The following is a 16095-nucleotide window of genomic DNA, read 5'->3' as shown; positions in this document are numbered from 1 at the left end:
AATATGGTGAAACCCCATCTCTACTAAAAATACAAAAATTAGCCAGTCGTGGTGCCCATACCTGTAGTTCTAGCACCTCTGGAGACTGAGGCAGGAGAATCATTTGAACCTGGGAGGCAGAGGTTGAAATGAGCCCATACCTGTAGTTCTAGCTCCCCTGGAGACTGAGGCAGGAGAATCATTTGAACCTGGGAGGCAGAGGTTGAAATGAGCCAAGATCACGCCTCTGCACTCACACCTAGGTGACAGAGCAAGACTCTATCTCAAACAAAAAAAAAAGAAAAAGAAAAAGAAAAAAAGAGAAAAAAAATGACAGATGACACAAATGGAAAAACATTTGATGCTCATAGATTGGAAGAATCATTAAAATGAAAAAATCATTAAAATGACTACACTTTCCTAAGCAATCTACAGATTTAATGCTATTCCTATCAAACTACTAATGCCATTTTTCACAGAACTAAACAAAGTAATTCCAAAAGTCATATGGAACCAAAAAAACTGCCCGAAGAGCCAAAGAAATCCTAAGGGGGGGGGGGGGGGGGGAACTGGCGGCATCACATTACCCAACTTCAAACTATACTATAAGGCTACAGTAACCAAAACAGGATGGTACGGGTACAAAAACAGACACATAGACCAGTGAAACAGAACACAGAACCCAAAAATAAAGTCATACAACTACAGCCATCTGATCTTTCACAATGCTGACGAAAACAAGCAATGGGTAAAGGACTGCCTACTCAATAAATGATGCTGGGATAGCTGGCTAGCCATATGCAGAAGAATGAAACTGGATCCCTACCTTTTCCCATATATAAACATTAACTCAAGGTGGATTAAAGATTTAAATGTAAGACCATAAACTGTAAAAATCCCAAAAGAAAACCTAAAAAACATCATTCTGACCCTTGGCTTTGGGAAATAATTTATGACTAAGTCCTCAAAAGCAACTGCAACAAAAACAAAAATTGACAACTAGGACTTAATTAAACTAAAGAGCTTCTGTACAGCAAAAGAAACTATCAACAAAGGCGGGGCATGGTAGCTCAGGCCTGCAATCCCAGCATTTTGGGAGGCCCAGGGGGGTGGATCACCTGAGGTCAGGAGTTTGAGATCTGCCTGAGCAACATGGTGAAGCTCCATCTCTACTTTAAAAAAAAAAAAAAAAATTAGCCAGGCATGGTGGTGGGTGCCTGTAATCCCAGCTATTTGGGAGGCTGAGGCAGAGAACTGCTTGAACCTTGGAGGCAGAGGTTGCAGTGAGCTGAGATCACGCCACTGCACTCCAGTCTGGGTAACAGGGTGAGACACCATCTCAAAAAAACAAAACTGTCAACAAAGTAAACAGACAACCTACAAAATAGTAGAAAATGTTTACATATCATGCATTTGACAAACGTCTAATGCCAGAATCTATAAGGAACTTAAAACAATACAACAAGCAAAAAAGAACCCCATTACAAAGTAAGCAAAAGGCATTAACAGACATTCCTCAAAAGAAGACATACAAGTGGCCAACAAATATGATAAAATGTTTACATCATTACTCATGAGAGAGATGCAAATCAAAACCAAAATGAAATATCGTCTCACACCAGTCAGAACGGCTATTATTAAAAAGTCAAAAAACAGCAGACACTGGTGAGGCTGGGGATAAAAGGGAACAGTTATACATTGTTGGTGGGAATGTAAATTTGTTCAGCCACTGTGGAAAGCAGTCTGGAGATTTCTCAAAGAACTCAGAACTGCCATGCAAACCAGCAATCCCATTACCGGGTATACATGCAAAAGAAATTAAATTGTTCTACCAAAAATACAGATGCACTCATATGTTCACTGCAGCACTATTCACAATACCAAAGACATGGAATCAACCTAGGAACCCAGCAATGATGGACTGATAAAGAAAATGTGGTACAGGCTGGGTGCAGTAGCTCATGCCTAATTCCAGCACTATGGGAGGCAGAGGTGAGCAGATCACCTGAGCTCGGGAGTTGGAGACTAGCCAGGGCAACATGGTAAAACCCTGTCTCTACTAAAAATACAAAAATTAGCCAGGTGTGGTGGCACACATCTGTAGTCCCAGCTACTCAGGAGGCTGAGGCAAGAGAATCACTTGCACCTGCGAGGTGGAGGTTGCAATGAGCTGAGATTGTGCCACTGAATTCCAGCCTAGGCAACAGAGACTCTCCAATAAATAAACAAACAAGGCTGGGAGCGGTGGCTCATGCCTATAATCCCAGCACTTTGGGAGGCCGAGGTGAGTGGATCACCTGAGGGTCAGGAGTTCGAGACCAGCCTAGTCAACATGGTGAAACCCCATCTCTACTAAAAATACAAAAAAAATTAGCTGGGCGTGGTGGCGGGTACCTGTAGTCCCAGATATTTGGGAAGCTGAGGCAGGAGAATCGCTTGAACCCAGGAGGCAGAGATTGCAGTGAGCCAAGATCACGCCACTGCATTCCAGCCTGGGCAACAGTGAAACTCTGTCTCAAAAAATGGATAAACAGGCCGGGCGTGGTGGCTCAAGCCTGTAATCCAGCACTTTGGGAGGCCGAGACGGGCGGATCACAAGGTCAGGAGATCGAGACCAGCCTGGCTAACACGGTGAAACCCTGTCTCTACTAAAAAATACAAAAAAAAAAAAAAAAAACTAGCCAGGTGCAGGGGTGGGCCCCTGTAGTCCCAGCTACTCGGAAGGCTGAGGCAGGAGAATGGTGTAAACCCGGGAGGCAGAGCTTGCAGTGAGCTGAGATCCAGCCACTGCACTCCAGCCTGGGCGACAGAGTGAAACTCCGTCTCAAAAAATAAAAATAAAAATAAATAAATAAACAAACAAATAGAAAATGTGGTACATATACACACCATGGAATACTATACTACCTTTAAAGAGAATGAAACCATATCCTTTCCAGCAACATAGATGTAGCTGGAGGCCATTATCCTAAGCAAATTAACACAGAAATAGAAACCCAAATACCACATGTTCTCACTTATAAGTGGGAGTTAAACAATGGGTACTCATGGACATAAAGATGGCAACAACAGACACTGTGGACTGCTAGAGAGGGAAGGCGGGAGAAGGATTGAAAAACTGTTAGGTACTCTGTTCACTCACTACCTGGCTAATGGGATCATTCATATCCCAAACCTCAGCACCACAGTATATACTCATGCAACAAACCTACACATGTACCACTTGAATCTAAAAATAACAGCTGAAGGCCAGGCACAGTGGCTCATGTCAATAATCCCAGCACTTTGAGAGGCTGAGGCGAGTGGATCACCTGAGGTCACGAGTTCGAGACCAGACTGGCCAACATGGTGAAACCCCATCTCTACTAAAAATGCAAAAATTAGCAGGGCGTGGTGGCGGGTGCCTGTAGTTCCAGCTACTCAGGAAGCTGAGGCAGGAGAATAGCTTGAACCCAGGAGGCAGAAGTTATAATGGGCTGAGATTGCGCCACTGCACTCCAGCCTGAGAAACAGAGCAAGACTCCGTCTCAAAAATAAAAAATAAAATAAAAGCAGTTGAAATTATCAAAAAGAAAAAAATTGCAAATAAAATGTAATGGATGTACTACTGAAAAAAATAGTAAGATCTAACTAAACTCAAATTGCTCTTGCACTCAACACACTTAAGAGTAAATACCGTTACAGTCCTTTCCACAAACATCTAACATATCGAGAAAGGTGAATATTTCATTACTGAACATTTACTTTAAGAATTATGTGAGAATTATGATCTGTAGAGCACAGGCTCTGAAAGAAAGGACGTTGGCTAGATAAGTGGCCAAAAAACATACACATAAAATGAAAACTTGTCTGCATCACTTTCCTTCCACTCAAAAAAGAAGGTAACAGTAAGAAATAAATAGCAAAAAACAAAAGAAAAAAATGTTCAAATGTTCAATCTAGATACAGGTTTTTCTGTATAATTTAATCAATTAATAAATAAATACACATGTATCTTTCTTCCCCCAACCACACCCCCACACACAACTTTTTAAAGTTCCTGGATAATGTTCTGAACTATTTTTTTATGTTTTACATGTAACTTATGCAAATCATTCACTTTACTAAGCAAATGAACAGTAGTATCTGTGGCCAAAAATAATAAGATTTAAAATTCTGAGTCCTTCCAAAAGAAGAACTTGTATTAAATCTTTGGAATAGAAAAAAAAAAAGTTCATATTAGGGAGTAGATCTGGGTATTGAAGGGCCTGTCTTTTTTTGTTGGTAATGCCAAAGAATGTCGTCACATAAGACTCATCTTATAATACTATATATGTATGTTATCAATTACATATATTTAACATTTTAAGTGAAAGCAAGTTTATTAAGAAAGTAAAGGAATAAAGAATGGTACTCTTTAGGCAGAGCAACAGCCTATATTTAACATTTTTTAAATGTTTAAAATGATAAAGCTGGTGAATAAAACAACAAAAACATCTTTGAGTGATATAGATCAGCAGAATTTCTCCAGTCTCATTCCTGAGAGACCACCACATAAAAATAACTTGATTATCTGCTTCTGTATGTAAAACTCAGGTTGTTTGTGCAAAACATAAACTGCCCCAACTAAGAAATCCTGAGGAACATGCAAAAGGAGGTACTTTCACTGTCATTTTATTAAAAGGCACACAAGTCAAGTCATTACTGCTGCTGAGGTTCAAAACCAGCAGAGACCTGAATATACCACTGTTTCTACCCAGCTATTTTAACATCATTGGTAGATAATGTGGTAAGCTACTGGTAAATACAGCTGTGAACACAGCAGCACACACCATCTAGAGGCTTTTGACTTAAGCAATTTTTCAAATGCACAGTATATTTACATTCTTTTGTTCCTTTGAAGCCCACCAGTCACATATAAATGAACCCTTTCTTAAAATTACAACTACAAAAGCTCATTCATCTTGTGGAAAAGAAGATATGAGAAACAGATCTAATTGGTCAGCTTTAGAACAAGTGATTATTTCGAATCATTAATGGCATAAACACTTTACTTTTTCTATTTTTATTTTTTTAAATAGAGACAGGGTCTCGCTATGTTGCCAAGGCTAGTCTTGAACTTCTGGACTCCAGAGATAGAGATCTTCCCAATATGGCCTCTCAAAATGCTGTGATTTTGAGCCACCGCACCTGGTCCCAACACTTTACTTTTATAATGATCTCCCATACTTACCTATTATATTCTTATTATCTTAACAAGGAGTTTCTGATTAACACTCTAAAATTAAATGTTTTCTACTTTTTTGTTTTTCAATGAGACAGGGTCTTACTCTGTCACTCTGGCTGGAGAGCAGTGGTGCAATCATGGCTCACTGACCTGCTCAGCAATGTCAGTTTCACAAATCATCATGCTCATTTTTATTTGCTTTGTCCTCCTCCACTGGAAAATAAATGCTATGAGAACAGAGACTTCATCTTTTTTGTATCTTCAGCAACTAAAATAGTACCTAGTACATAATTAGTGCTCATCATATTAACTATTCACTGTTTTCCAATGCTAAGCATGGTCCTAAGCATTTCGTAAATCCTGTAAGTAGACTCATTATTTTCTGGTATGAGAAAACAGTCACAGAGGCTAAATAACTTAACCCAGGTGTCACAGTGAGTAAGTGGTAGAACTAAGAATAGAACTCAAATTCAGACAGCCTATTTACCACTACGCTGTACTGAATAAATTAATGAATCACACCAGAGTTCAATGATAACTTTAAAAACTGAGTAAAAGTATGCTAATTTTCCTATTGACTAAACATCGACATTATTGTGTTTTATTATAAATATTTAAGTATGTGAACTATTTCATGGATTAATTAGATTTCAGAGGGCAAGTCTAAGACCCCAATCATCATTAATATGTGGAATTGGATAACATAACCCGAAAAAAGATTTACAAATGAACTTGTGACATAACCTGTTTGAATTGGATATAGGATACCTATTCCCTCCATTGTTCCTTGGATTCAGCAGTCTGCTGCCAATCTAAATGTTTTAATTTCTTTTAATTAGAGAAAACATTTTCTACACGTTACAATTAAATTATCACATTTTCTAGAAAATACTGCACTCTACTGCTTCATTCTAGGTTGTCTGAAGATGGACCAATTTCTCCAATGAATTAAAAAAATTTTAGTCTAAGACAAGCTCTCTTTCTACCCAGCCACCCCCACGAGATGCCACTCCCCCAACAACCCTCAGCCCCCATCTTCTCTCAGCAAACTGGGCCTCTGACAAAGGTACCACATGTATAATATCAGGTTTAGTTATAATCAGATTTCAATCAAGTTTGTTTCTATGACTTTTGCTCCTTTTTAAAAATGCAGTGGATAAGCTGGGCGCGGCGGCTCATGCCTGTAATCCCAGCACTTTGGGAGGCTGAGGCGGGTGGATCATAAGGTCAGGAGTTTGAGACCAACCTCGCCAACATAGTGAAACCCCATCTCTACTAAAAATACAAAAATTAGCCAGGCATGGTGGGTGGCACATGCCTGTAGTCCCAAGCTACTCAGGAAGCTGAGGCTGGAGAATCACTTGAACCCGGGAGACGGAGGTTGCAGTGTAGCCAGAGGTTGCACTCCAGCGTGGGTGACAGAGTAAGACTCCATCTCAAAAAAAATAAAAATAAAAATAAATGTAGTAGATAATAACAGCTCTGGACAGTAGTATCTACTCAATAGGAAAGCAGACAATAAAGAGACCAGACCATTGAGAACCTATGTCAGTCACATTACAATCTATGTTACAGCCTGAAAAGCCTGACTTTTGTTACATGCCTATATTCAAACACTCAAATCTACTCATAAATACTTTCTAATAACTTGAAACCAGTAACACTATAAAATATAGTTTGTCGCACATGCCCCGGAGCAGACATTTCTAAAAGCTTCCATTTACCACCCAGCCCATGGCCAAACTGCTGTTGGTCAATGGGTTGCTCAGGTCCTTTTGTACAATGTTAACAAGAGGTAAGACACGAGGGGGGAACATTCTAGCCACCTTATCTCCAATGATGCTAACATTTATTTCTGTTTGAGTTTTACAAACTAATCCTAGACTAGTAAACAAAGAACCCATTTTTTATTGTTGATTTTTACACAAAATACTGGCTTCCTATGTAATTATAAAATGGATGGCTCTATCGGCTTCTCAGACTACACAATAGCAAGCAAAACCCTTTGGCCTTGGAAAAGCATGGTAAATATAATACCTACTAATAAGCTACATGGTTTACCAATTTCCTCAAAACCAAAAATAAATCTCTCACAAGTAAACTATTAAATAACAAAAGCTTGTCTTGTTCTATCACTTGCTTAAAAGCAAGCACGGTGGCATGGGAAAGGGATTAAGAAACACAGCCAGTCAAGTCCATAAAACCTCCAGTGTAAGATAAAACTACCCTGTAGGAGCAGCCAATGCATTCTGACCTAACAGCTGTACAGTTGCACTAATTAAAATGAAAAGCTAGTCTGCATCACACACAGGCAATTCACTGAACCTTACTGACAAGCTGATGGGGTTTACCATCACAGTCTTCCCTCCCTAACCTACAATGTAAAAAATAAATTGCCATATAGCTGAAGGTACCGGAATGGGGCTGAGGGGAATACACACACACACAAACACACACACACCCTCCCCTCCCTCTTTCAGGCATTTCAGAAATAATCACAATCATGTAGATTGGAACATATCCTATACGCTATAAAAACACACACACAAAGGAAGTGGTACAGCTACATTACGTCAGCTCTTGCCTCAATTCATAAATGCAAAAACCACAAAACAAGACAAAAATCTAAACGGCCTTTTTCTGGAAACCTTAGAGTGAATAAATGTGGGTTAAGTCTTTAAATATGTTATTGAACACTTCTCGCTGATGCATTGCTTTCATCAGCCACGGGGAGGGAAAAAGTGTAATCTCAGTCAATTCTATCATGCAACCAGATCAAATAACATTTCAAGTGCAGCCTGCCAAGCGCCAGCGCCTGCCGGAGTACAATGAGCGCTCAAGTGCTCTGGACTGAAAAACCATCTTTCACTGGGGCCAGGGATCTTTATAAAATAGTTTAAACACTACTAAATTACAGAGTTAGAAAAAAAAATACAAGCTCAAATCTGCTGGCCCCACACTATTGTGAAGTTGCTGTTAAGCATCTAAAAATCTGCCTTGTGTAATTTACTAGGCAATGTAAATATTCAGAAAGGCAACTGCCTCTTAGAGCCTAAATCTAACACATGCATAAAAATGTAGAGTTAGTTATGCTTCTGGAAATAATTGCCCACAGATCAATGTGCTTACATGGGATATTGTTCCCATCTGTAAGGTTTCAAATAATGTCTACTTTAAATTTGGAGTTTCCAGAAAGAGAGGAAAAAAAAAAAAAACCAGAACTCAAAACAGTAATTTTGGCAAAGTGAGGACTTCATTAAATCTGTTCTCAACTTTTACTCAGTGTCTCAATCTTAAAACACAGAGGCACACAATTTCAAAGGGAAAACGGAATTTCTCTGTAGACACCCGTGTTCATTTACAGACCATTTTCTAGATTTTCCGTGTGGCTAAAAGGCCTCCAGCCAAACAATGCCCACAGAGCGCGGGGCACATGTGCGCCAGGGAAGCTTAAAGGCTGCAAGTAAAAAAAGTAACCTATTACAGGAGTTTCTTTCTAAGCAAACAAAAAGTGGTCAAGCAGGTCTCCCTACAGTTTCAGAAAACAAGAGTTGAGTAAACAAGAGAGGAGAAACAAGGAAGACAGCACCTCACACTAAAAAATTCTCTTAACAATTTAAACATAAAACAATCTTCAAGACTACCTCCACATTTTAGCTACTCTGGCAAAATAACAGTAGTTTGGTCCAAGAAGAAAATTTCATTTGTCACGTAAGTAGCCTCAAATCAAATCCATCAGATTTATTTTATTTTTAAACTTCAATTTATTCCACAGTAATGCAATGTGAAGTTTCTGATTAAACAGCGACTTCTGCATTATACTCCGCTCAACTTCAAAAGCACTTTCCTTTCAGAAGAGAAATATTTTTTTGTATTTTTAAATAGTGTTTTCTCTACACCTCCTCCCCCCCAAAAAATGTTTTCTGTTCGATTTAACTGAGATTTCCAGAGTTTAGGGCTACTGAAAAACTAGTGAGCCCAACAGAAATGCAATAGGACACGGCAAATACTGACTCCCCGTTCCTGGAAAGCCATCATCATTCTTGGGAACACCCAAGTTCCATCTTTCTAGGGTCGGCTGGAACACTCCGTGCACCCACCCCGAAAGCCCCCCACCCCCCACCCGCACTTGTCCAACTTTCTGGCCCGGCCCCAGACTCGCGTCCCCCTCGAAGCACGAGGCCGCCGGCCACTTGCCTGCGGCCCGCCTGTGGAAGGATCTGAGACCGCAGGGCCTGGTCCTCCTCCTCCTCCAGCGCAGGGCCCCGTCAACTCCGGACCCGTGGAAAGAGGCGGCGTGGGCGGGAAGGTGGGGACTCGGGGAGAGAAGTGCACTTGCTAAAACAAAAGGAAGCCTAAGCGGCCGCAGGGCAGCACCGCACCAGCGCAGGTCCCCGCAGCTCCAGAAGGCGGTGGCCGCGCGGGGCCCCGCCCGCTAGGGATGCGGCCGCTCCGGCCCGCGCCTGCTGCCCACGGCCGTGGCACTCGGCTCACGCTCCTTCAGCCCGGGCCACCACTGCCACATGCCGGTGACCCAGACGCCGGGAGAGAAAGAGCAGCCTCCCCGTGACGGCGGCGGCCGGCAAAACCCGGGCTGGAGGCCAGCCCGCTCGACGCGCGCCCCTGCCGGCCGCCGCCGCGCGCGCGCACGCGCACACACACACACACAATGCCAGCTGCAATTTTATCTCCTTCGTTGCTTGGCCGGCCTCCACCCCCCCCATCCAGTCCTTCCTCCCCTCCGACAGCCGGAACTGGGAGCCTGCGTGATTGATGGCAGCTCTTAATAGCGTGGTCAGCTAGAAAATGCATCTGCAAGCAAGACATTAAAGAGGCAGCGCATCCCTGTGAGTGATCAGCATTTCACACATCCTAGAGCTGCCTCTGCTTCTGCCAGGAATATTAATGCCAACCACCTCTGACGTCTAACAAATGCGGATGAAACAACCAACAATCACAGACAAGCTAAACATTTGTTTCAAAGATGCACCGAGAGAAAGCAGCATTGTTTGGTGTCAAACAACACTTTTGACCCCAGTTTTCCTTACACATTAAGAATTCTCTGTAAGTCATTTGTTTAAAAATCTCACCAATCCCTTTTCCACAAGTAAATAAAAATCCATCTGTTAGACAAGACATACTTAAATTGTGCATGATTCAAATTCATCTAATAAGGAAGCAAAATAAATGCACATTCCTTACCATGTGGCTTTAAATAAACATATAACCTACCAGCTACCAGATTCCAGACTCCCTCATTAATTCAGTTTTTCTGTGCATCTTAACAGATTACCAACTGTTAATTTCAAACTAATTTCTTACCCACCCCCAATTAAGTCTGGTTTTATATATATATATATATATATATATCAACTTGCTAAATTTTATTAAAATTAAAGTACATTTAAACCATGTATTCTCTAGTGGTGATAAGATTACCAACTGTTAATTTCAAACTGATTTCTTACCCACCCCCAATTAAGTCTTGTAAAAAATATATATATATCAACTTGCTAAATTTTATTAAAATTAAAGTACATTTAAACCACATATTCTCTAGTGGTGATAGCCAAGATCATTTTGTCCTCTCAAAGAAGACATTGTATAGGAATTTTTAAAATGTGTTCCTATAAAATACAAATTCTAAGTATTAAGTTCACTCAGTGTCAACCCAAATTAGAAAGGTGCAACTCAAAATTTGAATGATTACTCCTGGTATCTTCACTATTACACCTTTCCCCTTCCAGGCAAATTTCATGGAACTCTCAAATAACTTCATAAATGTTAATTAGACTTTCCAAGGCCCTATAAAGTGACTGTATTATCGGGTACTCTCTTTCCAATAAATAGAGAAATTTAGACAGATTAAAGTGATTTGCCTGTGGTCTCTCAACAAGATGGCGGTGGGGCCAGGCTGAAGAGAACCCAGGGGTCCTGTCTTGTTGCCACAGATAGCCAAACAGACATGCAAATGGCACGTTTGCTATTTAAAGATAACTCTGCTGATCTCTTTTTAAAGACAAATCAAGTTATTCTACAGGACATAGAAATATCTGTCTCAAACTCCTAACACAGCACATGTACTGAGCAAGAGCTGATGAGGCATAATGTCTTTGCCCCCCTGAAAGGTGGCTGTGATCAATACAAATCAGAGATGGTCTGTAGTGCAAATCTAGCTCTGCTATAAGCTCCACTAAACACCATTCCTCAGTGAAACCATCCTGAGGGGGACCTGTGACTTGAAAATCTGCTTCATAACCAAGTGGCTATGAGATTACTCCACATATGTCAGAGATGAAACTGATCCTAAAGCCTTGCTGCAAAGCTACTCCTGTACTTGGACACACTTCCAATTTTCTAACCAGCTATATCCAGACACATGGCACAGGCTGAAAAGAATTTCTTTTTTCTTTTCCGCACACCATTTTAAAAGTGCTGGTTTATACTGAGTTGGAATAGGCTGGTGAGAAGCAGCAAACTGCTCTATTCTGAATTCACACTGTACCTAGTCTCTCAGGGATTCTAAATGCTTTGACAGCATTTTATGCCACTCAAATTCTTTGTGCTCATCTTGCACCCGCTGCTAATCCAACCTGCACCCAGCCCCCCACCTTCCAGTTACACCAGTTTTTCCACTTCCCTCAGGTATAGGGATTTCTACCACAGGTCAGTATGCTCCTTCCCACTAGAGCAGGAATAATCTCCCTGCAGCCCCCAACAGCCACTCACAGACCATTTAAAGCCTCCTTCAGATCTCAGGTCAAACATCACTTTTTCAGAGAAGCTTCCCCTGAGACCCCATTCTAGGTCAAGTTCCTTTAAGTTCTCATAGAACTGTGTTCCTCCTTCACAGCATTGATCTCGGTTTGTAATTCATGGGTGTGATTTTTTTTTATTATTAACACTCATAGCCCCTTCTAAGCACTTCCATAGAGTTCTATATGTTTCCTCATAATGTAGATTTGTATCAGGTACACAAATCTGTGGAATGAATAAATCAACTGAGGTCAACAACACTGCTTTACTCACTCCATATATCCTCTGCACATTTCTTTTTTTATTTATTTTTTATTTTTTTTTGAGACGGAGTCTCACTCTGTCGCCCAGGCTGGAGTACAGTGGCCGGATCTCAGCTCACTGCAAGCTCCGCCTCCCGGGTTCACGCCATTCTCCTGCCTCAGCCTCCCGAGTAGCTGGGACTACAGGCGCCCGCCACCTCGCCCGGCTAGATTTTTTGTGTGTGTTTTTCAGTAGAGACGGGGTTTCACCGTGTTAGCCAGGATGGTCTTGATCTCCTGACCTCGTGATCCGCCCGTCTCGGCCTCCCAAAGTGCTGGGATTACAGGCGTGAGCCACCGCGCCCGGCCCTCTGCACATTTCTTGGCACAAAGAAGCCTATCTCAAATAAGTAGCATCTATGCAAATAAGAATCTCTTCTATTGGCCGGCACGGTGGCTCACGCCTGTAATCCCAGCACTTTGGGAGGTAATCCCAGCACTTGGCAGTCGGGCGGATCATGAGGTCAGGAGATCGAGACCATCCTGGCCAACACGGTGAAACCCCGTTTCTACTAAAAATACAAAAACTTAGCCAGACGTGGTGCCGGGCACCTGTAGTCCCAGCTACTAGGGAGGCTGAGGCTGGAGAATGGCGTGAAACCAGGAGGCGGAGCTTGTAGTGAGCCAAGATCATGCCACTGCACTCCAGCCTGGGTGACAGAGCGAGACTCCATCTCAAAAAACAAAAAACAAATCTCTTCTATTAACCTTTAAAAGCCTAGTAAGCCAAGAGTGGTGGTTCACGCCTGTAGTCCCAGTCACTGAGGAGGCTGAGACAGGAGGATCCTTTGAGCCTAGGAGTTTGAGTCCAGCAACATAACAAGACTAAGTCTCTAAAAAAGCAAAGAAAAATTAAGAAATCTAGTAAAAAGGACTTTTATCCCATTTTATGAAGATATAAATAATTGTGCCTGGGGTTACTCAAAAACACAGAGATCCTCACTAGGGTCCTATTTCCAAGCTACACTTTTTTTTAAGAGTTAATGAAGTATAGAAGCCATTGCTAGTTTATTCAAGCTAAGTTCTTCCTATTACCCGGCCTTTAAGGGATATGCAAACAGCCACAGGTAAACTGAACAGAGGACTAAATCTTGTACACACACAGAGCAATATAAACAGAATATAAAACTTAGAAAGTACTTTGTACACTAGTTTGTCTTCAAAGTCCCTCAGAATCCAAAAGCACTACCAAATTCTGCTGTAAATGAAGGGAGTTCATTCTTACCTTTTACACTGAACTTACTTTATTTTCATGTTTTTTTCTCCAAGTAACAGACCTGACATGGAAGCCTTCGAAAGAACTCTCTCCACCTAGGAACTCAATGGTGGGTCTACTCCTCAAAGTAAAACATTTGTTTTAACCCTCATTAGTATGAGTTTGTAAATTACTTTGTGAAGAGGAGAAATCAAAGTTATTACAACAAAAACTACAATTTTTCAGGTGTTTTGCACATGACCACATGAAAAAGTAAAAGAAAGATTATGCAAGGTAAATGAAAAAAATATTAGATATACCACATCCCTCCCAAATTAATACTCATTATGACTGTCAGCATTCCACAAGGGATTCCTTGGTTCCCACATGTTATCTCCCTGGCCTGGTCTACACCATTGCTTCTTTTTGTCCTAAGCTCCATTCCACACAAATTCCAGCTCTTGGTTTCCATAACACCCATCATTTATCAAAACAACCCTGTCAAGTTGAGTACCATTAACAGATAATGAGAGGAGACAACAGATGTGGCTGGAAGCAAAGCACTCCATATTCTACAGGCCTCAGCATGCAGCCAAGTGAGCTGACATCTGACTTTATTCTAACAGTTATAATTAAATCGAAAGTCTAGTTAAACTAACATTAAAGCTATGACCAGAAACAGCACACAGGAGAAATGTGAAAGCGAACCTTAGCACTAGCTGAACAGGACCCACATTATTCCAGACCCTTAACCAGGAGCAACCACCCTGCATTTACACTCTCCACTACCTTGCTCTGTCACAGCAAAGGAACAATCTTAGCCATATTTTCTAAAGATGGCAACTTTGGGCCACTGCCCAAGACCACCGAGGCAGCAAGGAGACTGCATTTTTACATGCAAGTTCAAGCAGTAGCACTCATTTAATAACATTAATAAGGGTCAAAATTATAACTATCAAGTTAGAGACAACATTCTTTCCCATAGCATTATCCAGTACAACCATTCAGACCAAGTAATTTAGCTCTCCCATATCAAAATGTCAACACCCCAAAGTCACCACGCAAACAGTGCCTGATTCAAGGGTTGTATTAGTACCAGTTAGCTATGTCCACATAGGATGCTAGGGTGGAAAGGATTTGATCTGTTATCACAGTCTCCCCTTTTATGTACAGTTTTGCTTTCCAAGGCTTCAGTTACCCTCAGTCAACTATGGTTCAAAAACAGGTGACTAAGGCACAGTAAGATACTTTTGAGAGGCCACATTGATATAATTTTCATTACAATGTATTGTTATAATTGTTCTATTTTATTAGTTATTGATAATTTCTTAATTTTCCTTATACATTAAACTTTACGATAGGCAGGTATGTGTAGGAAAATAGTAAAAACAGGGTTCAGTACTATCCAGTTTCAGGAACCCACTGGGGCCTTGGAACACATTCCCAAGGGTAAGATGAAACAACTGTCCTATACAGAATATGGAGGGATATGGTTTGGCTCTGTGTCCCCACCCAAATCGCATCTTGTGGCTCCCATAATTCCCATGTGCTGTGGGTGGGAGCCGGTTGGAGACAACTGAATCATGGGAGCGGGTCTTTCCCATGCTGTTTTCGTCATAGCGAATAAATCTCACAACATCTGATGTTTTTGGCTTTTTTGTTGTTGTTGTTGTTTTTGAGGTGGAGTCTCCCTGCCCCCCAGGCTGGAGCACAGTGGCGCAATCTCGGCTCACTACAACCTCCGCTCACCACAACCTCCAACTCCCAGGTTCAAGCAATTCTCCCACCTCAGCCTTTTGAGTAGCTGGACCTACAGACGCATGCCACCACACCCAGCTAATTTTCTATTTTAAGTAGAGATGAGGTTTCACCACGTTGGCCAGCTGGTCTCGAACTCCTGACCTCAGGTGATCCACCCACCTCAGCCTCCCAAAGTGCTGGAATTACAGGCATGAGCCACCGAACCCGGCCAATCTGATGGTTTCAAAAACAGTAGTCTCCCTGCACAAGCTCTCCGTCTCCTTGCCAGCTGTAATCCATAGAAGACCTGACTTGCTCTTCTTTGCCTTGCGCCATGATTATGAGGCCTCCCCAGCCATGTGGAACTGTAAGTCCATTAAACCTCTTTTTCTTCCCAGTCTCTGGTATGTCTTCATCAGCAGCATGAAAACATACTAATATATAAAGTTACAATTTTAAGCAAACTATCTACTTCTTTTGCTTTTCCAATTCACCAAAATGTCACTAGACAACAAAAACTCTAGAGTTTTTAAAACAAAAAAGAAAAATATAAAATTTTTGAAGCTCTTTTAGAATTTTTTTTTTTTTTCTTTTATTGAGGCAGGGTCTCACTATGTTGTCCAGGTTGGTCTTGAACTCCTAAGCTCAAGCAATCCACCCACCTTGGCCTCCCAAAGTGCTAAGATTACGGGTGAGCCACTGTACCCAGCCCTCTTATAGATTTTGTTTTAGAGTATATGTTCCTACAGAAAATCCAAGCAATTCCACTTAACAGGCTGAAGGTTTACCAAGTTCTTCTCTAGAACATATGTACAAAAGCGTGCACGCATACATAAAAACATATGTATTCATTTGTCTGAGGGTTCACTTGTTGATTTATGTCACAAAGATAAATCCTACTATTTATGTTATACAGC

General features: G+C 41.3%; 1 protein-coding gene across 19 annotated transcripts in view; it reads right to left on the bottom strand.

The window, feature by feature from the left end:
• Nucleotides 1–16095, bottom strand: part of RERE (arginine-glutamic acid dipeptide repeats) — a 468002-nt gene that overhangs the window by 339049 nt on the left and 112858 nt on the right. For 4 of the 19 annotated variants that reach the window (XM_065534702.1, XM_074021168.1, XM_074021182.1 and 1 more), the window contains exon 1: nt 9383–9776. The exons of the other annotated variants lie outside the window; for them this stretch is intronic. The gene's annotated coding sequence lies outside the window, so the exon portion shown is untranslated. Of the gene's footprint in view, nt 1–9382; nt 9777–16095 lie in introns of those variants that run through there. 19 annotated transcript variants of the gene reach the window in all.

This window comes from Macaca fascicularis, chromosome 1 (assembly GCF_037993035.2).
Source record: "Macaca fascicularis isolate 582-1 chromosome 1, T2T-MFA8v1.1".
Lineage (NCBI taxonomy): Eukaryota > Metazoa > Chordata > Mammalia > Primates > Cercopithecidae > Macaca > Macaca fascicularis.
Note: the sequence above shows the minus strand (reverse complement) of the source record. Positions and strands in the feature narration are given on the sequence as shown.